General features: G+C 32.1%; 1 protein-coding gene and 1 long non-coding RNA gene across 3 annotated transcripts in view; one reads left to right on the top strand and one right to left on the bottom strand.

Moving 5' to 3' along the window:
- ine (solute carrier family 6 member inebriated) overlaps positions 1 to 26,865 on the bottom strand; it is a 70,302-nt gene that overhangs the window by 23,739 nt on the left and 19,698 nt on the right. The window lies entirely within an intron of this gene.
- Positions 17,060 to 26,865, top strand: part of LOC148306764 (uncharacterized) — a 34,783-nt gene continuing 24,977 nt past the window's right edge. Inside the window, exons 1-2 of the long non-coding RNA XR_015837956.1 lie at positions 17,060 to 17,240; positions 23,797 to 23,975. This is a non-coding gene — a long non-coding RNA (uncharacterized LOC148306764). The remainder of the gene's footprint in view (positions 17,241 to 23,796; positions 23,976 to 26,865) is intronic.

Raw genomic sequence — 26,865 nt, forward strand, 5'->3', positions numbered from 1 at the left:
GTACTAGTCTAGGGTAATGTTAAATAAATATTAGAGTGAAAAAAACGCTCATATTTATTTTGATTCCCTTGGGAATCGAACCTGGGAACTCCAGAATGGTGGCCAAATGTGCTAACCACTACACAACAGAGGAAGACAATTATTACATCCCAATAAAACTATGATATGTGAACGAATTGTATTCTGAGGCCACAGAACACAGAAGACCTAATAGAGAAGGTGAATAATAAAAGAACAGTGGATGGAAAAAGTATGTGAGACGTAGGTGCCTAGGTAGTTTGTAATCACATCTCAGAAATACTTACACAAGATGCAAGAAACCACATGTGGAAGTCTCCAGTATATCGTCTTTCTCTCGCCTTCTAATTTGCACATCAGTTACCGACATTTTCTAGTCATAGTGATTCCACAAAATTAAACTTTAATAATATTAACCCCGTAATCGAAAACAGAATCATATGTGCCGCCTAATTTCAAAATCCGCCAGATCCGTGTAAGTCGATTTTACAAAAAATGCCAAATTCTCCGGGTAACATTTATGTTTCAAAGATTTGTCTATCTTTAGATAAAATATTATGAACTAGAGAATTTTCCCTTTTTTGGATTATTTACAGTATTAAAAAAAAACACGTCACACAAATCGATAATGATGTCATCTTAATTTTCGACCTATCCCCGCTCTTTGATTGGCCGATATGGGTCAGAAGGCAATTTTCATGAATATGGCGGAATTTGAAATACAACGCGGTTTTTAAGTATTTTTTAGCAAGGTTTTCAAGTATATAAATATTTTAAACAATAAAACCCACAATTGGCATTCCGATAGAGTATTAATTTTAAAATCTTATAAAATTTGATCTGGCGGATTTTTAAAGTAGGCGACACATATCGCTCACTCCTTTCAAGAACGTCATAAATAAAAAATCGTCAATTTTCAGTTGTACATGTTTTCGGAATGCCTAGAAAATGTACTATATCCCAGTAAAAGAGGCATATTTTTAACTTAATATTTACCCGCTACAGGGCAGAAAGTGTTGTTTTTGCATTTTGAAGAAAAGGTATTGTTTAATAATTTTTTAAAAATATTTTAAATATTTCTCAAATGGAGGAAAAACCTTCAGGTTTTACCTAAAAAGATCTATTGCACAGTAAAAAGTTCAAAAAGTGGCTTGATATTTATTTTTAATGCATTGTATTATATTTTTAAACTTTAAAAACAGTCTCCTGAAAAATCAAGTTTTTTGATTTATGACGTTCTTGAAAGGAGTGAGCGATATGTATATTCGCAAGTTCCTACCTATTACGTATAGATATGCATAATATTCTCTAACTGCGATAACATTTATTACGTTATCAAATTACAAGTAAACTGGAAAAATGTTAGGTACCTAATGTTAGCATGTAATGTTTCCAATTGAAATATGCTGAACATATTATTATTACTACTACTGACTTATATTCGCACTGAATGGTGTATAGGGCACTGCATCAAATTGACGCAATTTTGATTTGATCGTTTATTACATGAAGGAAATGTGATCAGTCCAACGGGTACTAGTCCAGGGTAATGTTTAAATAAATATTAGAGTGAATTTAAAATACAACGCTGTTTTTAAGTATTTTTTTAGCAAGGTTTTCAAGTATATAAATATTTTAAACAATAAAACCCACAATTGGCATTCTCCGATAGAGTATTTATTTTAAAATCGTATAAAATTTGATCTGGCGGATTTTTAAAGTAGGCGACACATATCGCTCACTCCTTTCAAGAACGTCATAAATAAAAAATCGTCAATTTTCAGTTGTACATGTTTTCGGATTGCCCAGAAAATGTACTATATCCCAGCAAAAGAGGCATATTTTCAACTTAATATTTACCCGCTACAGGGCAGAAAGTGTTGTTTTTGCATTTTGAAGAAAGTGTATTGTTTAATAATTTTTTTTTAAATATTTTAAATATTTCTTAAATGGAGGAAAAACCTTCAGGTTTTACCTAAAAAGATCTGTTGCACAGTAAAAAGTTCAATAAGTGGCTTGATATTTATTTTTAATACATTGTGTTATATTTTTAAACTTTAAAAACGTTCTCCTGAAAAATCAAGTTTTTTTATTCATGACGTTCTTGTACCTCCGGGTACACACAAAGAGCAATCGAGAGAAGGAATCCAAGAACAAATGGAGAACCTTTCTCATCAATGGTGATCACGCCACTCATTTATGAATATGGTAAATGGTAAGTAGAGAAGAACCATGTTATTATGTTGTCGCTCTAAATGTGCAGACTAATCTAAATAAATAATAAAGTAGGAAATAGCGTAAACACGAGAACTGATGTTGGATAAACCACCTCCTACTGTGTGTGGGTAGCTCAGTGTCACCATAATCCAGTTTATAGAATGTATAATGCTTTATAGCTTAATCAGATTTATCTCACACGTGGATCTGACTTGTAAATGAAGACGACAATGTCAAGTCAACTAGTTGATACGCTATAATAATAACAAATAGAAAGGTTGACATTCCCAATAACGTCTGATGTGATTTAATTTAACAGTCTGTAGATAAATCAAAATTCAGATTTAATTTATTTTTCTTAATTCAGTATAACATTTGGCTAATTCAAATAGCGCTATTCAAAAAAAATATCGTCTCAAGACGGCTGTACATTTTTCTTGTTTAATTTATCTTATGCCATGTACTTTATGCGAACTTCATTTTTTATTATTTTTTGACATCTCATCAAAGATGACGAAGTCTGGGCATTTACAAATCCAGATTTTGTGAACAAGTATTTGGACACATTAAAAATGTTGTAAACTTAATTTTAATCTAAACATAAGATAAAAATGGTGATATAATTGTAAACAAACAATGTACACTCCACAGAAAAAGAAAAGGAAAATAATATTTCTCAGAAGAAGCCCTTTGATTTATAATTTAAATTTAATTGAATATATGTATGTGTGTGTGTGTTTTATTATTTGAAAAATAATATATAAAAAAAAATAATAATAATATTAAGTCACAACATTTTGAGTGTGTCCAAATACTTGTTCACAAAATCTGGATTATCTCCAATTACAGGAGTTATTTTCATATTATTTTTTGACATCTCATCAAAGATGAAGAAGAATATGGAAGTCTGGGCATTTACGGGGCTGACGACCATCATAGGCTGGTTTGAGTGATCACTTTACACACGTGTAACATTCACCAATTCTACCCATTATTGACTTTTATATTCTTCTTCATCTTTGATATGATATAAAATATATAATATATACATAATATGAAAATAACTCCTGTAATTGGAGATAATCCAGATTTTGTGAACAAGTATTTGGACACACTCAAAATGTTGTGACTTAATATATATATATTTTTTTTCTTTTTTTTATTATTTTTCAAATAAAGTATTGAAAATACGACGATAACATGATCTTTCAAAATGTGTTCACGTTAGGTGGAGTATAGTGTTCCCATAGTCGTATTACTAGTAGCTCTTGAACCATCCCACTCAGCTTAAATAATTCCAGGGCTATTTTCTACTTAGAGCGCAGATGTGATGCTAAGATATGCCGGTTATTCAAATTGAAAAATTACATTAGTCTATCGTGTGAATATGGGTGATAGAATTGTGGCTTACAGTACACGGCACTTCATATGATCAATTAGAACCGAGAGATGAAACTCAATATCTCCCCTGGCGATTAGGTGGATACTGGCTTTTGCGTAAGGTGATGAGCTATAGAAGTAAGGATTATCATGAGAGATGGAACATTAAAAAACATATTGGTGTATAGCCAGTGAGATGAAACTCAATATCTTTTCTGACCATTAGGTGGATCATTGCTTTCGCGTAAAATGATGAAGCTATAGAAGTAAGGAGTATCATAAAAGTTGAAACATTAAAAAAAAACATATTGGTGTATAGCCAGTGAGATGAAACTCAATATCTTTTCTGACGATTAGGTGGATTATTGCTTTCGCGTAAAATGATGAAGCTATAGAAGTAAGGAGTTTCATAAAAGTTGGAACATTAAAAAAAAAACATATTGGTGTATAGCCAGTGAGATGAAACTCAATATCTTTTCTGACCTTTCATAACGAGCAAAATAAATTGTCAAAAAGTTGTTCCCTTAACTAGTGAGTTACAGAGAAAGGTCAAGTCCCTTTTCACGACATTAGCTTGTGAGCCAAGATTTATATATATATATATATATATATATATATATATATATATATATATATATATATATATATATATATATATATATATATATATATATATATATATATATATATATATATATATATATATATATATATATATATATATATTTTCGTATTCTTACAGTATACAAAACATTTATTTTTAAATTCTTTCAGACTCTTTTTTCATCCTGCATGCATTCAGGTATCTCATCATACATTTTATGATGAGATGCATCAATATAATGATGAAAAAGAAGATATTTAATATAATTTTAACTTGTGGTATATTTTGTAACCCCGTCCCACTATATTTATACTGAGTAAACATTAATTCTAATAAAGCCTGAAATTAAATAAAAAAAATCTTGAAATGCTTGTATTTTTTTGAAATTTACGATAAATTCCTTTTAAAATATATTCTCTACCATCTATTACTTTAATCGAGTCAATATTGTTAAATCTTATCATTAATATAAAAAACATATAAAGTTAGATTATCTGAAAAAGATTTAAATTAAACTATAAAGTTATTGAGTTGTATCTATATCAAGTGTTTATTAAACAAAGAAAGATGTTTATTTTTTAAATAAGTTTTTATATATTTTTATACAATATCATGTATTTAATTCAATTAAAAAATCATTGAAATGTAAAGTATATTGAACTTACAACATTACTGCAAACATGATTTCTGCTAACTTAATAATTTCAACCAGAAATTTCGCGTTTGAAGTAATGTATGTGATATACACACAACATTCGAATTTTGAGTAATATTGTTGTCAATATTATTTTTTGACATCTCATCAAAGATGAAGAAGAATATGGAAGTCTGGGCATTTACGGGGCTTACGACCGTCATAGGCTGGTTTAAGTGATCACTTTACACACGTGTAACATTCACCAATTCTACCCATTATTGACAACCACACTACTCAAATTCTTGGAAGTTCTATATATATGAACCAATTTAGAAACCTTGTTCATGAATCACTAGAACTTCACTAGAGACATCTATTGGTGTGATGTAAAGAAGCTTTTTATTAAGCAGAAACTCTTATATTAGTATGTGAGATCCGAATCCTGGATTGTAATCACACACATGAGAAACGCCAGAAAATACCATTTTCATTTTTATTATTAAGCTTATAATTTGACCAGATAATTTATTTACAACATTTTGAGTGTGTTTTATAAAATAACTCCTGTAATTGGAGATAATCCAGATTTTGTGAACAAGTATTTGGACACACTCAAAATATTGTTGTCAATCATTAATTGAATGGTGAATATTACACATTTTATGAGGTGGTCACTTAAATCAGACAGTTACAGGTCTATATTATCATTTCAACGCACGTCTTCAACTGTGTTATGCTATCAACGAAACCTTGATACACCCGTTTTGTTTTTGACAGTTATTGATATTTCATAGAATATGATGAAACGAGAACATTTTTAAATTTGTAATTGATCTTTAAATTCAGCATGGAATAAGCTTTGCAAATTTTTAAAAAGATCTTCATATTCTTCTTCTTCTTCTTGATGTAGGGCTTGTGGCCTGTTTTTATGAAGAATTAGCCTTCTGCAATGTCGATTATCAGCTGTCAATCCATATTTTTAGCGGTTTGCCTGCGAATCGTCTACTTTGGAGTTAGTAGTGCAATGCAATATTTGGGAGTCTGGATGATTCCATTCTCCCCACATGCGCACATACCATTGTCTTCTTCGTTGCCTTCCCCACCTAACGACATATTCGATCTCGCATATTTCTCTTATCCTGGCGTTCCTTATTCTATCTCGTCAGACTCTTGCCAGATATGCTACTTATAGTCTTCATTTCTGACACTTTTGGCGCGTTTTTTATTATTGCGGTGTCTGATCTGCATTCGATCCCATATCGCTCACTCCTTTCAACAACGTCATAAATAAAAAAAAACTTTATTTTTCAGGAGATCGTTTTTAAAGTTTAAAAATATAATACAACATATCAATGAAAATATAATGAAATGTATTGAAAATAAATATCAAGCCACTTATTGAACTTTTTAGGTAAAACCTGAATGTTTTTTCTCCATTTGAAAAATATTAAGTATATTTAAAAAATAATTAAACAATAAATTTTCTTCAAAATGCAAAAACAACACTTTCTGCCCTGTAGCGGGTAAATATTAAGTTAAAAATTTGCCGCTTTTGCTGGGATATAGTACATTTTCTGGGTATTCCGAAAACACGCACATCTGAAAATTGACGATATTTGATATATGACGTTCTTGAAAGGAGTGAGCGATATGTCATGATAGTACAAATAGATAGAAGAAAGGTAATCCTTAAAGAAGTCCTAAGGGACAGGTATTTCAGCCAAAATTGATTTTGCGGTTTTGGGCCAGCAAATTTAGGCTCTAATAGCAATAATAATCAATATAATTTGGTGTTTTAAATGTAGACACTCGTAGATAAGTGATTTTGGCACATTTCCAACAGTTCGTCCCGCTGCCAGCGCCATTGTGTACAGGTAGATAAATGTACGTATTTATTCAATATATAAAAAAATGTACTACCGATGTTTATACAACGCAAGTCGACAGCGAACAGCCAGTTAACGCTTCTTTTAATTTGCGGTGGCAGATGCGAGTTTTACAACAATGTGTACAAATTAAATGTTATTTTGAAGAGATTAGCAGCTGGCGTGATTGTGAGATAGTTTACCTATTGACAAAAGAGCCGTGTAATTCAACATTTGATGATTTGCCAAGATTGTTGACACGCCATTGTCTGCCGCGTCTCGCCCGCGGCTTTTTTCACTGTTCGCGGCTGAAAGTAAAAATAATATTCGCGTAAAATCGTGTCGTGTTCCGCTAGGCTTATGTTCCGCGGTTAGTCACTTCATTGTTCGAGGTGGAATGGTCAGCGGACGAGGTGAGGATTAAACAACGACCACTCTTTTCAAAACAATATCGATTATAATAAATTATGGTTTCAGCCCTGTCATTTTGTAGGTTAGATTCAAAATATGATAGCCGCCACTTCCGGCGTGGGATGTGTGGGAAAATATGATTTAATTGGATTAAATTATATTGTCGGCCTCCGTAGAGTAGAGGTAAGGGTATTTCACTACCATGCTGGAGGTCTCGGGTTCGATTCCTAGACGGATCAAAATAAATAATCATAATAATTTTAACTGCAATATCAGCCCGGACTGGTACCTGAAGCGCAGGACTGATTTCCTTGCCTTCGTTAAATGTACTTTCAAAATAACACTTTATGGATGCGATGCAGTGCCCTATGCATCATTGGGTGCAGACAAGGGCTTAAAATAAAGAATAAAATATAGATACCAGGCATGCTCTCCCCACTTACTAGCAGACAAAGGCTAGCGTTTTCATTTTTAGCAGAATATTTATATTTCGTATGCAGTATGCCAATAGTATGGTAAATGAAAAATTCGAGCATACGATTTAGTTTGTAATTGAGTACCTATCTCTTAAAAATCCGGGAAACGTTTTGCAACTGTATAAAGTGATCACTCAAGCCAGTCGACAAGAAGTTAGCTGTGTAGGCAAATGCCCAGACTTCCATAATACTTTCAAAAGATACTTCGTCTCTGTTGAAACATCATATATCTCGTGTGGTGGTCCCGTAGTTAGTGTCGCGGACTCTTGAGTGAGAGTTTCTCAGTTCGAACCCACTCTACCACAATTTTATACCTATTTCTAATAATGAGCCGCTCAGGCTGACAGAAATAGTATGAAATTGAAGTATTTTTGTAAATAATAAACACAAATATTTCTTTTTAAAAAATAAATATAAAAAAATATTAATAAATAAAAATTAAATATGTATTTACTAATTTTTAGCATGCGATATTACTCAAATCCGGCATTCGACTAAAATTTCAGTAATTAAAATATGTACATACAAACATAAGTTGTAAACAAATTAGATGCCGATCAAACGACATTATTACAATAATTTATTAAGTACCTGCCTGTTATTGTTTAGGCGCAATGTTCGAAACTTGACAGTGAAATAAATTTACATAAATTATGAGAAACCTGTGCCTCTTGAATATTCTAACTCATGACGTTTCACTGACCAAAGCGTCACAATTATTATTAGTATTATTATGTAAATTTCGTCACAACAGCTGTTCGGGCGGTCAATGTCAACTGGCAGTTTACGGCGGGAAAACGGAGGAAAGCGAACGTAAATACCCATTTCGTTAATTGCAAATTTTTATTGAGCGATAAAATTCGAGGCGTATTTGTACCTTAAAAATGAAATTTACTGTAAAATGTATCAAGTTGAAACGGTAATATACATATGTTTTTGCCAATGTACACGTATTTTAAACGTTTTTAAAATTTAAAAATATAATGGAATATTTTCATTAATTAATTCGGCAGTCACTTTGTGGTAAAATCTATCCATTTTTAATTGATGTTTTACTTAGTAAATACCACTATTTCTTAAAATCTACTGTGACACTTGTTTCGATACACTCCGCATCATTTTGAAAATAGACGGTGTTTGAAAATGATGCGGAATGCATCGAAACACGTGTCACGTGGTATTTACTAAGTAATACATTAATTAAAAATAATACAATATATTAAAAATAAATATCAAGCCACATATTTTTATATCAACTTTTTACCGTGCAACAGATCTAAACAATACAAAAACAACACTTTCTGCCATGTAGCAGTTAAATATTAAGTTTAAAATATGTCGCTTTTTCTGGAATATAGTACATTTTCTGGGCATTCCGAAAACATGCACATTTGAAAATTGACGATTTTTGATAAATGACGTTGTTGAAAGGAGTGAGCGATATATTCGTAGGTGTAGTTTAGATAAGCGCGTTATTACAGACAAATAAATAGACAAAAATCCGATATGTAACAAATTCCAAAAACTACTTTTTACAATATTTTGAGTCTGTCAAAATTCTTGTTCATAAATCAGGGTTTCTCCACAGAGTTGTTTTGTTCTATGATGAGATGATAGAATGCAAATCTACTTTTTCTTTTACATTAAAATTTAAAATTTCATCTGTGTTGAAATTAAACAATTATAAATAATTATCATTAGATTGATTTTGCTCGTCTCTCTAAATAAGTTTCTTTAATTGGTTTCTTAAATTAGTTTCTTTAGCAATTCCTTTAGAATTTCCGCCTCTCCGCTTTTTATTTTACTGATACGTTACGCGATCCACTATTCACTCATTAATCTCTACCTACAGCGTCCTACACAGCACAGCAAATTGTAATTACCCATTCCTACTTGTTCTTATGTTCTTCCAAAAAAGCGTGTACATGAATGAACTATATACCAGGATGCATTGTTTTTTTTTTTTTTTTTTAATAAATTAAATTTTTCTTATTATTACAGTATATTTGAAAATACCCTTACACGCATAAAAATTTGTGTTGTATTATATTATAGTTTATGTGTAGTCGGTTCTCTTTTCACCCAATTATAATATTATTAATATTTAAAGCATTTACTTTATGGATAATCATTTTCATTTATTTTTTTTTACAAAAATTTCAGTAATGTTAGTACATAACCACTCATTTATTGATTTTTGCCGGTTTCGAGGCGTACCTGTCTCTTCTTCACGACGAGTGTAGTATTGTTCGCATGCTGTTGTAGTGATTGTCCTGACGAAGAGACGGGTACGCTTCGAAACCGGTATATAAAAATCTTAGCGAGTGGTTATATATTAACATTACTAACATTTTTGAAAAAAAAGTAAAAATGGAAATAAAATAAAAATGTAAAAAAAGAAAAAACAAATAGATATATAAATTTATTGAAATTAATAAATAAACTCAAGTCAATTTTATTTGCCGTCAATCAATCCATATGTGGTATTTATTTTAATGAGTGCATGTCCACGTTTTATTTATATTTATGATACATAATAATTCATTTGAATTTAAATTAGTTTTCCTTAAAAATATCTTATTACGTATAGAATTATAAAAAAAAATAAAATCATTTAATTAGCTTAGCCCGCATTAACATGGATTTCAGCGATGACGAAAAATCAACGCATGTCCCCCATTGTGCCCGTCAGCTGAATGATGAGATTTATACATAGTAGGTATTTATTTATTATTTATTTATTGAACGGCTAAAGCCTTTAACATAATACATACATACAGTATCTAATATAAAAATACACTAATGAATACACTAATAGAGAAACAAAAAGTCTTAAACATAAAATAATAATAAAATAACAAATAGTAAGGCACTGGTAAATACACGTCGCCTTCACACACTATCAGCGAGCAGCAAGAGAGAGTGAAACACAACGTTTAAATTTATCCATTACAACATGGAGAAGAAATGCTGAGAAAGTACAGACTTCAAGGTGGATAACAATTTTTTAAATAAATCTATACTATCAAAAGCATTGGTATGCCAAATCTTATCGCGGAAAAAAAACAATTAAATTTTAAAGAATTTTGTTGGGTTTTTAGCAACTATTAAATACAGTACAGTCGTAAAGTGCCAATCCACCTACTGAAAATTGAAGGAATTACCACAATATAGCTTTTGCTATATCATTATATCACTGATTGTTTTCAGTGATATAATGATATGGCAAAAATTATATTTGTCCGCCTCCGTAGTGTAATGGTCAGCTTACACAAACATTTGATGCATTTTTATTTCTATGGCATCTGGCACGTGACATATTTTATTGAAAAAAAAAATTGGCACACAGGCTCAAAAAGGTTCCCCATCCCTATCATAGTTTGCACTTTCGATCCGTGAAGTATGATGTAATTCTGTAATTCTGAAAAACGGCCTGTCATGAATACGGATCACTTGTCCTGAATATCTATTCATTAATTCAAACCCTTATCCGCACCCAATGGTGCATAGGGCACTGCATAATACAAACGCAGTGTTATCTTAATCGTTAACACATGAAGGAAAGGTGATCAACCCTCCACTTCAGGTACCAGTCCAAGGTAATATGGAATAAATAATAGATTGAAAAAATCTCTTTTTTTTTGACCCCCCCTAGGAATTGAATCCGGGACCTCCAGCATGGTAGCCAAATGCGATGACCACTACGCTATGGAGACGGACAATAAATTAAACAATAAATTTATGTTTTTAAATTAAGTATACACACTTATATGTAATCGATCGGGTTATAAGGGGCATGATGTATGTAATACTGTAGGTAAACAGTAACGCGAAGTTTGCTAAGACATTTGAAGTGATTATTATCCACTACGTGGAGTACATACGAGGACGATAGTGATAATTGATCGGAATACACACTAAACATGTGACTTCACGAGGTGTGTTGTGTGATTTGCTATAGGAACGTGCTATAGACTTATTATTAATTGTCGGCACTACTTAATGCTGGGTATGGTCAGGAATAGCGATAAATAAACATTTTGGGTAGAAAAATTCAAATAAAATTTGACAATGAACGTATTTTATTTATTGATGCGGCATTTACTTTGTGGTAAGAGATGATGATATTATTAAAGAAATCACTTGCTTACATTTAGACCTGAAGATGGAAACTTTGTTTCCGAAACTAGTCGTCATAAAAAAAACTCAAGTGGTATTTTTTTTTTCATTTTCATTCAAACCCTTATCCGCACCCCGATGGTGCATAGGGCACTGCATCATATAAACGCAGTGTTATCTTGATCATTAACATGAAGGAAAGGTGATCAGCCCTTCGCTTCAGATACCAGTCCAGGGTAATATTGAATAAATATTACAGTGAAAAAATCACTTATACTTATTTGACCCTCCCTGGGAATCGAACCCCGGACCTCCAGTAGGGTAGCCGAGCGTGCTGACCATTACACTACCAGCTGCTTAATTCTAGGTTCGTTTCTTAGGTCAGATTATTTAGTTAAGGTAATCGGTCAGAATAGGTTAGATTTGATCAAAACATCTAATTTTTCAATTGACGTAACGCTCTCAGATTAGAGATTTCCACCTAAATGTGCATGTTTGACATTGCCTATAAAATATACATACATACATACATACATATCTACTCGTAGGATTACGCCTGTACAGAGTGATGAATCAACGTAGGTAAACTGTTCACTCAACCTGACGAAGTATGCACATCGCCTATACACAATACTCATCGCTTTATAACTGCAGTCTAAGATCGATCTGATGACGGTCAACCAATTAAAGAAAATAATCTGAAGAAAAGTGAAATTTTAACGACTGTAAATAATTAAATAAATATATACACTAGGGAGGCAAAATCTGAATAAAATGGGACTGGTGAAAAAGATGCAGCGAAAATAATCGTTCCCGAATGGATGATTGATTGTTTGTAAGGACAAATAATCGAGAGAGCATATTGTATATAAAAAGGTGTTGGCCATCAATGATTTGTATCAACACGAAGAATAAATTGGTTACCTTCACATAGTTTATTTTGAAGGAAAGACAGGAAGAATAGGCATATACCTGACCTTGATTTCACAAGACGGAAAAAGATCGCTATGGGCCAATTCAAAACATCTCTCACCTCTTGGAAATGATCCTCGGTGGTATGTTGAGGTACAGCTTCTTCTCTGCGAACGGGAACTTGTCTTCCACGTGATTAGCCATGATCGGTGCTCGGTATACCTGGCAGTCTGCAGTCTTGGACCGATCTGGACATTCAATCCATGTTCACTCCCCTGCCAAGCCTCTTGGAGCACTACCACTGGACCGAGAAGCGACCACCGGAATATGGCATTTCGACTGACCAGTTCGCACGATATTGCGGGTACTTATAACATCGGGAAACCAGCAAATTATGGTATTTGCTCTAGTCATAAGAATAAATCTCGTCACTTTGTCGTATAATGTTTGTCCAAAAGGCGCCTGCATGTTTATGTTTCAGTAAGTGAAAATATTGAGAATCCATTAGGCCAGGGGTACACAAACTTTAGTAAATTAAAGATTATTTCAAATATGGTAAAAAAATATTCAACTTTTGCCATGAGATTCCAATCGATCGAGAATCGTTGAATAAGAATAATATATTCTTAAAAAAGTAAATCAATGACTTTTTTTCGCTTCCAATCAAATGTTTATAAAATTCTGTCAAATGAGCATATATGATCATAAAGACATTGTAATTATATATGTACATTCATTAACCAATATGTACAATAGTTACACACAAGAAAAACATGTCACTTTAACCTCATTTGAAAATAAAAATTACATGAGTCAAGGGATTATTTTATGATCAATATTTTATGTTCCTGACTTTTTCCTCATCAAATAATGTTCTTAAAAGATTCAAGACCTTCATAAAGTCTTATGTTATGATTTTAAATATAACTAATGAAGTTATCGACTGACTAGAGATTCAATTATCCAAAGAAGGTGTGATCCTTATATATCCTTACTAAAGTCCTTACACTGCTAAATAAAAAAAACATCCTTACAAAAATCCTTACACTGCTCAAAAAGATGCTCCATCTTGGAAAATTAAAAGCAATTGGAAGAGACGGTACTTAATATTTATCTCCATGGTAACTCCTGCCTGTGGCTCGCGAACCATTGCATCACAACACTGTGTACTGTATCATAAACTGTCGGGAGTGAGGACTTCGTGTCGACACTGCTCATTCTGCAAACATTTTATCGTGTCTAGTGTGAATTGCTATAGTACGTATTCGCGCATTAAACACTTCAACACGATATCGTTTAACCTGCACTAAGTGTAAAATAATTAAGTGTCAATATCATCAAATGGAACTGGGTACTCAGCAGTGGCGTGCACAGAGAATTAATTAGGGTAGGTAGTAAGGTAAGCTGGTACTACTTACTAGGGTAGGCAGTAGAGGTAGGTAGTAAGGTAAGCTGGTACTACTTACTAGGGTAGGCAGTAGAGGTAGGTAGTAAGGTAACCTAGGTACTACTTACTAGGGTAGACAGTAGAGGTAAGTAGTAAGGTAAGCTATGTACTACTTAGTAAGGTAGGGTAGGTACTGGTTTTTATATGTTACGCGGTAAAGTTAGATAGGCACTACTTTTCTGCCTATATCGAGTGCACGCCCCTGGTACTCAGTTATAATATACACACATGATATTATTTTATTAGTACGCGGATATTATTGAATGGATTTGTAATTAATATAAAAAAATAGGGCAGAGGGCGCTTTCACCAAAGGCACAAACTAAAGGATGACTCCATGGACCAAACTATCTCAGACATGCGTTGTAGTGGGTACGCCGAGTTGAAGAGACGAGCGGAGGATCCAAACCAATCATCACAAATATAGTTACCAACGAAGAAGGTACTTATTGCAGTCATGTAAAGTAGCATTTCCATACATTCGATTTTATTATTAGGATTAAAACAACATAAGTATATGGCAATACGACATTATAAACATAAAAATCGTGATGAAAAATTTTTTTTTTCTATTTTTTTTTTAGAATTATAAATTTATCATTTTAATATTGTTTTCATATTTACTGATAAACACTTGAACCCATTGTGTAAATTTTATGTCCACGATTAACTATTTACTGTACAGTCAAACCTTGATATAACGGACCTCTAATTAACAAACTTCGGATGTAACGAAAGAAAAATCCGGTCAATAAATATTATACGCATTTTCGTAATTTTTGAAAACTGACTATCCAAAAAAATAACTGCAAACTTCAAAAGCGCAAACGAAACTTGAATCTTTTTACAAAACAGGATTACCGAAAGCGAGCGCGTCGATATCAAGCAGCAATGTCACTTCACGACGTGTGTCCGAAGGTAATAAATATAATTTTGTTTATGTTTTGTATTGTTTATATATATATTCTAAATACAGTGTCCGTCTCCGTAGTGTAATGGTCAGCACGCTCGGCTACCGTTCTGAAGGTCCCGGGTTCGATTCCCAGGGGGGGGGATCAAATAAATATAAGTAAATTTATCACTCTAATATTTATTCAATACTACCCTGGACTGGTACCTGAGGTGGAGGGCTGATCACCTTCCCTTCGTGTGTTAACGATCAAGATAACACTGCGTTTATATGATGCAGTGCCCTATGCACCAATGGGGTGCGGATAAGGGTTTGAAGAAATACAGTGTTTGTATTTGATAAAAACATATTTTAAAACATATTTTTACATAACGGACTTTCGGCTTCAACGGACAATCCCTCCCCCCAAGTAGTCCGTCATATCAAGGTTTTACTGTAATATTGTAATCGGTAGAACTAATGCAGTAAATAAATGAGCCATTTTCATGGCAATTTTTTTTTATTCAAATCATTTATGAATAAATCTTCCGATATGACGTAAAACTTCGCTCAAACATAATCGAATTCACTGCAGGTGTTTTTGAAAGATATACGTAATAATTCATACTGCGCTTTCTACAAAAAATAACGTATTGTAGATACCAGACCCCCTTCTGCAGTGTATCTAACATATCGTAGTCGTACGAGAAAGTGACCAACTGACAAAACGTAAAAAGTCACTTTTGCTTGGCAAGAAAATAAACATCAATGCAGTTAGTCATTTTTAACAAGTCAATATATTATACTTCCAAGTTTAAAATCCTTTGGATTTTTTTCAGGGCAATATTAAGCTATTAAGATATCAAATAGTCAATTATCACGTTTTTGTAAACAACTGCACTTGGTCACTTTCTCCTGTATGACTACGATATACGAACTAGTACAGATTTGTAGCTCGACTATCCTAGACATTCCTGCTACCCTGTCTTTTTCTCTAATATTTTTATTTTTATTTTACTTTATTTGGGAATTTAACAGATCAGTAACATTTTTTAAAAGGAATAACATGCAAACCATCTACTTTTAGCGGCTTGTCTGCAGGTAGGAGAGTAAGGACAGGGAACATAAATGTTAAAAATACATCATAAACACCCAGACTCATTAAAATAAATCTTTCATGAATTTATTTCGCATTTGGCTCGAATCGAACCCGCGAGGCCAGTTTCAAAGTCAAGCTTCTACCCAACTACGCCACGGTGCCTGTTAAGGGGATATTCGTTCCACTACAGAATTCATTCCACCGGACACCACTGGAGAGGTCACATGGCTGTTTACGCCCGATTTTTTTAAAAGTATATTGGATATTTTTTTTTAGAGTATATATAATAATAAGATTTTTTTTGGACACTTTGCATTTCAATAACTCTTTTCTTTTCAAAACTATATAATTATTTCGAAAAAAAAAATTTTTTTTTTGCAAAAACTGTGTTTTAAGAAAGAAATCAATTACTTAAAATGTTTATGAATTAATTTTTAAATCTAACACAGATTTTTCGAGTCTACTAAGTTGTATTTTATTTAAAAAACATATAAAATTAGTATTGTGACAATTTTTTCGCCTAGTTATGTCATTTCAAACTAATAAAAATTAATTTGAAAATGCCATAACTAGGCGAAAAATTTGTCACAAAATAAATTTTTCTGTTTTTTTTTTAATAAAATACAACTTGGAAGACTCAAAAAAATCTGTCTTTGATTTAAAAATTAATACATACATTAAAATGGAGTTCTACAAAATAAACACCAAATCAATAAATACTTAAAAGGTTACCTGGATTTAGAGAAAAGTTAGTTAGTTGCGACTTAACGAATGCTGGAACTTAAGTTATACTCGTACACATAGTTACTACAAAACAAGTACTTGTAATGTTCCAATGACAAAATTTCACAATCAATTGTAAAAAAAATGATATTTCAATTCCTGTACGCAGAAATATGCTAGTAAAATGTGGTGTAATTTTTGCATAGCGAAGTGCAATACATGACAATAATTGATACAGGACCCTTGTACAGTCACTCCGTCACTGTATCGCGAGTGGTGTGTTTGCTCCAGCGCACTGGGGTGGGCTAATAGTGTAGCAGGCTTTCCGGAGAGGCTGATGAAGAGCTCCAACGTCATCATAAAACTGCTTGTGAAGCACATATGGGGACAGGACATGTGGCAGTATTGCGGTTTCCAGCGAGCTAATCTTACACATCTCTCCGGTATTATTTATTAATTATTATTTATTTATTAATAACAGTAATTAATATATTCTGTATATTAAAAGCATTGTTAACTTTGTGGTATGGTAATATAACACTCTCCTCTTCATTCATCGTTCACTTTGTGTAATTTTGTTTTATTAATTATTACTTATTTATTAATAACAGTAATTAATATATTTTGTATATTAAAAGCATTTTTAACTTTGTGGCATAGTAATAGAACACTCTTCTTATCATTCATCGTTCACTTAGTGTAATTTTGTATCCTTTCTCTCTGTCAAAATGTTACTTTTATATAAATGCCAGACCGTAATAATTTTATTTTTTATAAACTAATGATGGAATGATCCGAAACCGGTAGTCACGAATAAGTGTTTATTACAGTGGTATTACACAAAGTGAACGATGAATGATTAGTTACGGTATGAATGTTTTTACAGTATTTTTCTTTGAGGTTTATGATATTCGTTTATTACAAACAAGCAAACATTTTTTTCGTTAAATATGCATGTATATATTGTAATATATCATAATTACACACTGGTAAATACTTTGTCATATTTACCACGTTTTCCGACGTCTCACCTTGAAGTCAGAATGATATTTCAACATTAGCTGATAAGTGTAAACGAAATCTCGTCTAAATTTTGAAGCATAAATTTTAGTCGTTCTTACTATCTATTTAGTTCAAGAAGACTGCCACAATCCGGCGAAAAAGTTATCTAATTTGATAGATAAGTTTCTTGATAAAATAACTACTTCAAACAGGATCAACCTTGCGTTTTTACCTAATCAAATAAACGCAACGTTTACCTAAAATAACAAACCGAAGTCTTGTACACCGAGATGGATTTTTTTGCGATTATCAAAACAGTAGTTGTTCTGATTGCGAATGATGTTGAAACTAATCAAATTTACAATAGAAATATCGCCTCTTTCATTAAAAGTGTATGATTTCCAAAAATATTCATAAAATATCACCAGTATGCTTCTCTTAAATATTGACAAAAGAGTTTAGTTCAACAAACGCTCGCTTTATTGCAAAGTTTTAGTCCATATTTTTTCGTATAATAATTTCATAACTGTGCTGAAATAAATAACATTTTATAAAATTTTTTTGCTTAGCTGTGAAAAATTATATTTTTTTCCTTAAATTTAATCGTATTTAATCAACTTAATATTCATGTTTAAATTAAATCGTAAAAATTAAGCAACATTTTATCTAGAAAAGTATTAAACGTCGAAACGATTCTTTTTCTGACCAACGCGTAGCTACGTTTCGGCTACTATATAATAAAATTAATATAAATTTTATCTAACTTTGAAATAGAGATAATGTAACTAGTCAAAAATAAATAAAAAGATTTTGAAAATATCGTTATTATTAAAATTATTACACGTTAAACCTTTAAAACCCTTTCCAATAAAATTAGTAAGTTTTGTGATTATACTGTTTTAATGCGAAGAGGCATTTGTCCACCTCCGTGGTGTAAGGTCAGCGCGTTTAGCTACCGTGTTAGAGGTCCCAGGATCGATTACCAGGAGGGTGAGAATAAATATTTGTGATTTTACACTCTAATATTTATTTAACATTACTCTGGACTGGTTCCTGTAGCGCAGGAGTGATCAACTTGCCTATAATAATTAACGATCAAGATAACATTGCGTCAATACGATGCAGTGCCCTATGCACCATTTGGTGCGGATAAGGGTGAGATTGCGAAGAGGCAATATGTCGAGTTGGATTAATTGATTTTTATAATTTAAATGTAACTTTGTTTTGAAATCCCTTTAAATAATTCTTTTATAACATAATTATTATAAAAATTTGTAGTGATTTTAATACAAATATACATTTTAATTATAAAATGGATAATCACACAGTTAGTGCCTCAAATTTAATTATAATTTGGTTTTGATGCCGAATTGAATAGTATTCCCAGTGCGGCGGTATCACACGGGTAAACTGGGTCTTCCAGTCACGGACTCGGGCTTCCTGTCGAGGAATTACCTTCATCATCCGACAATTAAGTCATCCGCAATTTTCATTACCGCTCCGGAACCATTAAGTTCTCTACCGGCATAATGTCGCTCTGGCGCTATGTCAACTAATACCGACAGGCTGACAGACATATCAAGTTCTAGGGTCAGGTTTACAGGGTTACTTCTCTTATCTTCAACAGCACCAAGTGATTAATCGGCCGTTATGCATTATTCATAATTCACGGGCATGGTCTGGAATTGCGAATATGTTAATTTATCAGACCGACAGAATGCAATATTCCTTCTCTCCTGGTAATATTATAGTGCAATATAATGCAAATCTCCAGAGCTACTTGATAAATACTTCCTTTATTACCATCCAATGGCAGTGGCGTGCCTAGGGTTCACCAGTAAGGCAAGCCCATTATTTTTCACATTCGTGAATACATGATGTACCTATAATTTCTTCACCTCATATCATTCCCAGTATAGTAAGCACCCAGAAAGTATTATAAATATAAACAATGTATTGTAATCATTGTAAAAATATGCTAACATGTAACTTTTGTAAGGTATAGCTTGAAATAAAGAAAATGGTCACTATAATAAAATATCTTCCTCAGATATTAACCATAACCAATAAGTACCATCACCATAAAATGGCATGCATAGTATTTAATAATCATGTAAGCGCGCGATAATTTAAAAATAGTCACACATTAATTATGTATTTTTAATAATTTGGTCTAGATTTAGTCATTTTTATTTGGAGTTGTTAGGCAAGCCGGGCTTTTGGGCTTCTAGGGAAGTACCGCCACTGATCCAATGGTGCAATGTGCACTGCATCTTGATCATAAATTACACAAAGGCAAGACGATCTCTTAGTAATATTATAATGCAATATAATAGAAATCATTCAAAATACATTCGTTTGAAATGCCATGACTAGGTGAAACAATTGTCACATTTTTTTTTTATGTGTGTGTTTTTTTTTAACAATATAATACAACTTATTAGACTAAAAAAATCAGTGTTTGATTTGACATTTAATACATAAAATAGTGGAAATCTCCAGTCACTGGAAAAATACTTCCTTTATACTATATTACCATGCAATGGTGCAATGAGCACTGCATCTTGATCATAAATTCTTACATGAAGGCAAGACGATCTCCTTGTTATATTATAATGCAATATAATGGAAATCTCCAGAGTCATCTAATAAATACCTCCTTTATCCTATATTACCATCCGATGGTGCAATGAACACAGCATCTTGATTATAAATTACATGAAGGCAAGACGGTCAGTCTAACGTTAGGTAAGGTTAGGTAAAATAAAACAAAAAGATAGTTTCATCAAACCTAACCTAACATAACTTCAATACTAATGCAATATAACTGGTAATTTTTATGAAATTTGGTGTGTAATTTATTCCATTGGAGAAAAAATCATTACTTTTACCGGTAATGTCTAGGCACTCTGCGTAATGGCCAACAATGATCAGTTCATTAGACATTACATTAATTTCATTTACGATCAAGATTCAAGATAATGCTGCATTATCCTGTTTCAGTGCCCTTGCTCTCCATTGGATTTTGATATATAAACAAAAAAAAAGTGGCTCTAATGAAGCCATTCGTGTGATAAACACAGATCTACTTTAAAAAATATTTACAAAGTCTTGCAGGAACCTGTATTCATAGTCTATATTATAGTCTATAGGCAAATGATATTACAGTAAACCCCCCTATAACGTTTTGATGGGTACCGCGTTATGGGAGGGAACTTTATGGGGGGTAAATGATTTTACATCGTATTTTAATTCAATAATGAATCAATAGTCATCTCCGCTGGTTAAAATACAAAATACAATTTTAAAAATATACTCCCTATAACGTTCCACCTGACAACGCGGTATCTATCTCAACGTTATAGGAGGGTTTACTTAGTTTCAACTGATGTTTAAAAAAAACTGTAATACAGTAGCCAAAGAACGAATAATTTATTAGAAATCCCTTTTTGTAAATCCAGACTTGCGCAAAGACACTCATTTTTCATAGCTCCAAAACTGTTCAACTTATTCCACAAAGACTATTTCGCTCACTCCTTTCAAGAACGTCATAAATCGAAAATCGTTAATTTTCAGCTGTGCATGTTTTCGGAATGCCCAGAAAATTTATTATATCCCGGCAAAAGCGGCATATTTTTAATTTAATATTTACCCGCTATAGGGCAGAAAGTGTTGTTTTTGCATTTTGAAGAAAAGGTATTGTTAAATTATTTTTTTAAATATACTTAATATTTTTCAAATGGAGAACAAACCTTCAGGTTTTACCTAAAAAGATCTGTTGCACAGTAAAAAGTTCAATAAGTGGCTTGATATTTATTTTTAATAAATTGTATTATATTTTTAAACTTCAAAAACGTTCTCCTGAAAAATCAAGTTTTTTGATTTATGACGTTCTTGAAAGGAGTGAGCGAAAGTTCGTGTAAATTAAAAAAAATTGCTTAGATTATTTATAGAAGAGACAGATTTAAGCTCATTTTTCTTGTAGTACATGCTTGCCAACATTACTTTTTCATCTTTTTTATGTTTTTAATTTTATTAAAAAAAATTGTTTTCTGATAGTCAAGTATTTTTTGTATTTTATATTAACACTATTATTCTAGTTCTACTTATAATACCTATACCCTTATACCCTTTACTATGACTAAATTATATTGGATACCCACACACAGGCCATGCCTTTGTGGGATCTTTTTTTGTATTAATATTTAGATTTTTTTGTATTTGAATTTATGTTATGAATTGCAAAAGAATTTTTTTTTTAAATAAAAAAAATTACAGTTTAAAAAAAAAAACATCAGTTGAAACTATTAAGGTCCAAATAGAATAATAAAAAAGGTGACCTTATTCTTTCCCAAGCAGGATAATGATAACAGAGGATATAAACCAGTTTGATAATGCAATAAACTCATTACTTAATTTAGACCGAAACTAGCGCTGCACGCATTTTATGACAATAAAAATACAAGTACAGGGTGGCACAGAATTAATCACGCTGTAGGAAGATGTTATAATTTTTTCAAATGGCTTTGTACGTCAATCATGTTTGACATTTGCTCACTCCTTTCAAGAACGTCATAAATCAAAAAACGTGATTTTTCAGGAGAACGTTTTTAAAGTTTAAAAATATACAGTGTATGAAAAATAAATATCAAGCCACTTATTAATTCTTTTTAATATGCAACAGATCTTTTTAGGTAAAGCCTGAAGGTTTTTTCTGCATTTGAAAAATAATAAGTTTATTAAAAAAAAAAAATTAAACAATACTTTTCTTCAAACTGCAAAAACAACACTTCCTGCCCAGTAGCGGGTAAATATTAGGTTAAAAATATGCCTCTTTTGCTGGGATATAGTACATTTTCTGGGCATTCCGAAAACATGCACAACTGAAAATTGACGATTTTTGATTTATGACGTTCTTGAAAGGAGTGAGCGATTTGTGAACTTGACCGTTGCAGTTTACAAACAAATTGATAAAACAGATACAAATCAGTGTCAACACTGGCAGCAGCTACTTGAATATCATCTATTCCACTTAACAAAAAAATGAAAGTCCAAATAAAGATTTCTATCACAATTTTTTTATTTTGTAAAAAAAGTTGTTCAAAAACAAAATTGGATGATTAATTTTGCGCTAAGCTAAATTTGTTTGCATACTGCAGCTGTCTAGTTCACAGATCTCAAATATGATTGAGGTACGACGTCATTTGCAAAAAAATAACATCTTTCGATACGGTGATTAATTTTGTGCCACCCTGTACTTGCATTTTTACTGTCATAAAATGCGTGCAGCGCTAGTTTCGTTCTAAATTAAGTAATGAGCTTATTGCATTATCAAATTGGTGCCACAATTAATTTTGTGCCACCCTAGATGTACAGGAGAGAAGTCAAAACGTGCATAAACGCGATCCTGGTTATCGCGAGTTTCAATTGAGTGCAACTACTGTTTACTGCCAAATATAGCTACAGAATCAGAACAATAGTGAGGTGTAATGAATAACGAATGAACGTCGTTCGTCTCGATGTGTCGGGTTGCGGTCCCGTGGTTAGAGTCGCGGACTCTTAAGTCAGAGTTTCTCGGTTCGAATCCACTCTACCACAATTTGATACCTATTTATAATTATGAGCCGCTTAGGCTCACAGAAATAGTATGAAATTGAAGTATTTGTGTAAATAATCTTCTTCACTTTAAACCCTTATCCGCACCTCAGTGGTGCATAGGGCACTGCATCATATAAATGCAGTGTTATCTTGATCGTCAACACATGAAGGCAAGGGGATCAGCCCTCCGCCTCAGGTACCAGTCCAGGGTAATATTGAAAAAATATTACAGTGAAAAAATGACTTATATGTATTTAACCCCACCTGGGAATCGAACCCGGGACCTCCGGTACGGTAGGCGAGCTCACTGACCATTATACTAATAAATAGAATAGAAATATTTCATTGTTTTTTCATTTTATTTTTATTTTTTATTGACTATCAATCTTTTGGATTCAGGATCCAGGGGCAAGCAAAGTGAAGCAAGGGCGAGTTTGTCGAAGGAAAGGGTCCGAAAAGTTAAAAGGAAGGATCTATAACCTGAGGACGAGGATAGCTGACGCCCAACAGCCTACAAAGACGACACGTTGGAATGGAACCAGAAAAAATATGAAAATGATGTCATTAGTGTGATCCAGGTAATGTAATTTATTTCATGCCTAGCTCTCTTTATCATTCATCGTTATCTTTGCCAAATACCAATTTAATAAACACGAATTCGTGACTACCGGTTTCGAAATAATCATTCCATCATCGGGTCATTAAAATTAAAATTATTACGGTCTGACATTTATTTTAATTCAAACCCTTTTCCGCACCCCAATGGTGCATAGGGCACTAAATCATAAACACAGTTTTATCTTGATCGTTAACACACGAGGGAAAGGTGATCAGCCTTCCGCTGCAGGTACCAGTCCAGGGTAATATTGAATAAATATTAGAGTGAAAAAATCACTTATATTTGTTTGACCCCCCTGGGAATCGAACCCGGGACCTCCAGAACGGTAGCCGAGCGTGCTGACCATTACACTACAGAGGCGGACAAAACCATTACACTACGGAGGCGGAGGCTGACATTCATACAAAAATAAAATTTTGAAAGAGAGAAAAAAGACAAATGAATCTCAATGGGAATCTTTTTTAAAAGTGGACTTTAAGTTAAATTTATTTGGTGATTTATTATGGGTAAGTCTTTATTAATTGCTTTACTTATTTCTAATTTTTCTAGATTATCTAAACAAAGATAATACACAAAGTGAACGATGAAGGATAAGGAGAGTGTAATATTGCCATACCACAAAGTTAACAATGCTTTTGATATACAAAATATATTTCTGCCTTTTTAACGGTGCACAAAAGAAAAGAAAAATAATAATTTTACGTATTTTTGTTATACATACGAGTTTATACCTAGATTTTTTGTGAACATTATTAAAAGACGTACAAAGTGTATTTCTTTACGATTTGTGAAGCAATTTCAAAAAGTATTTGATAATATATTTTTTTAAATATCATATTTATGTACATAGGCCATAAGGTTATCAGATATATCGCTCACTCCTCTTAAGAACGTCATAAATAAAAAATCATTGATTTTCAGTTGTGCATGTTTTTAGAATGCCCAGAAAATGTACTATATCGCACCAAAAGCGGCATATTTATAACTTTATATTTACCCGCTACAGGGCAGAAAATGTTGTTTTTGCATTTTGAAGAAAGGGTATTGTTTACTTATTTTTTTCAATTTACTAAATATTTTTCAAATGGAGAAAAAACCTCCAGGTTATACCTAAAAAGATCTGTTGCATAGTAAAAAGTTTGATAAATGGCTTGATATTTATTTTTAATACATTGTATTATATTTTTAAACTTAAAAACGTTCTCCTGAAAAATCAAGTTTTTGATTTATGACGTTCTTGAAAGGAGTGAGCGAAATGTCAATTACCTGTTCTGTCGATAATATTATTTGGTATTATTTATCAATTTGGCATTAACATTGTGGAATAACATGTTGAGTTAAATATAAAAATAAAAACACTTATTAAAACATAAATCAGTTTTGAGGTTAATCCAATTTTAAAAGTTAATGCCAAATTAATAAATACATTAAAAAAATTTAAAACATCCTGTTTATATTATATGTACATGGTTAAGTTCAAATGTCACGGTATGTAAACAAATTTTAACCCTGGATAACCAAACTATTTTTGCAAATACAAAGTAACTAAACATTCGTCAGGCGGACTACGCAATTCAAACGTGAAAATTTTCAAAAATATTCATTAAAAATAGTAACTGGTTACATGACTCTTAAGTTTGGTTTATTAGGAATGAATGTAAGAGACATTCAACAATTAATCACTATTGCGTAAACAAAGCCTGGCGGGTGGGGGGTACAGGGAAGTAAGTGCACTTGACTTTTTCGGAGAAGGGCGTCGTCGCGTGGACGAATGTTTAGTTATATAGGGTTAATGGCTATGAAAATCACAAATGGAATTTTGTTTGTGTTTTGTGTTATATAATGGAATATTATCATTCATTAATTCGGTCAGTCTTCTGGAAAGCCTTCGCGCTGATTAAAACTTTCTTTCTATAATAATTAATCGCGTTGATTGAGGTATGTCTTTGTAATGTTGATAAGGAAGTGGTGACGATGTGTGGCTAGGCGCTGGAATTCACGGTATGAAGTCATTAAATCATGAAAGATTATTTTAATTATTCTTAAGGTCATATACTTTGAGATTAATTTATTACAACGAAATTACCACGTGAATTTACGGATTTAAATGAAATGACGAAACAGTTTAAATGACTATTCGAGAAGAGACGAGATCTACCATTGTATGATTTTTAAATATTCCTCACTCCTTTCAACAACGTCAATTATCAAAAAACTCGATTTTTCAGGAGATCATTTTTTAAGTTTAAAAATATAATAAAATGAATTAAAAATAAATATCAAGCCACTTATTGAACTTTTTACTGTGCAACATATCTTTTTAGGTAAAACATGAATGTTTTTTCTCCATTTGAAAAATATTTAGTATATTTAAAAAAAATTATAAAACAATACCTTTCCTTAAAAATGCAAAAACAACACTTACTGCCCTGTAGCGGGTAAATATTAAGTTTAAAATATGCCGTTTTTTTAAAATATGCGTTGCATCTGGGATATAGTACATTTTCTGGGCATTCCGAATACATACACAACTGAAAATTGACGATTTTTGATATATGACGTTGTTGAAAGGAGTGAGTGATATGTATTAATATTTTTTCTTTAAATATTATTTTACTTCTCATAATTTCGTGATATGTTCAAGATGCGGTGTAATAAAAAAAAACACGCGTCTGGAAGTCGCAGACGTCTAAAATTTGCTATTTTAAGTCAATTTAGAGCGTAACGTATAAAAACTAAATTGAACATTTATTTCGTAACTTTTAATTGACATATACAGCACTTTTAAGCTGATACATATAACTTTACGCTTATAAATATAACACCTGTGTTATAACTTTTTTCTTAAT

Source organism: Brachycentrus maculatus, unplaced genomic scaffold (genome assembly GCF_059751285.1).
Source record: "Brachycentrus maculatus isolate JH-2025_06_01 unplaced genomic scaffold, ASM5975128v1 h1tg000227l, whole genome shotgun sequence".
Classification (NCBI taxonomy): Eukaryota; Metazoa; Arthropoda; class Insecta; order Trichoptera; family Brachycentridae; genus Brachycentrus; species Brachycentrus maculatus.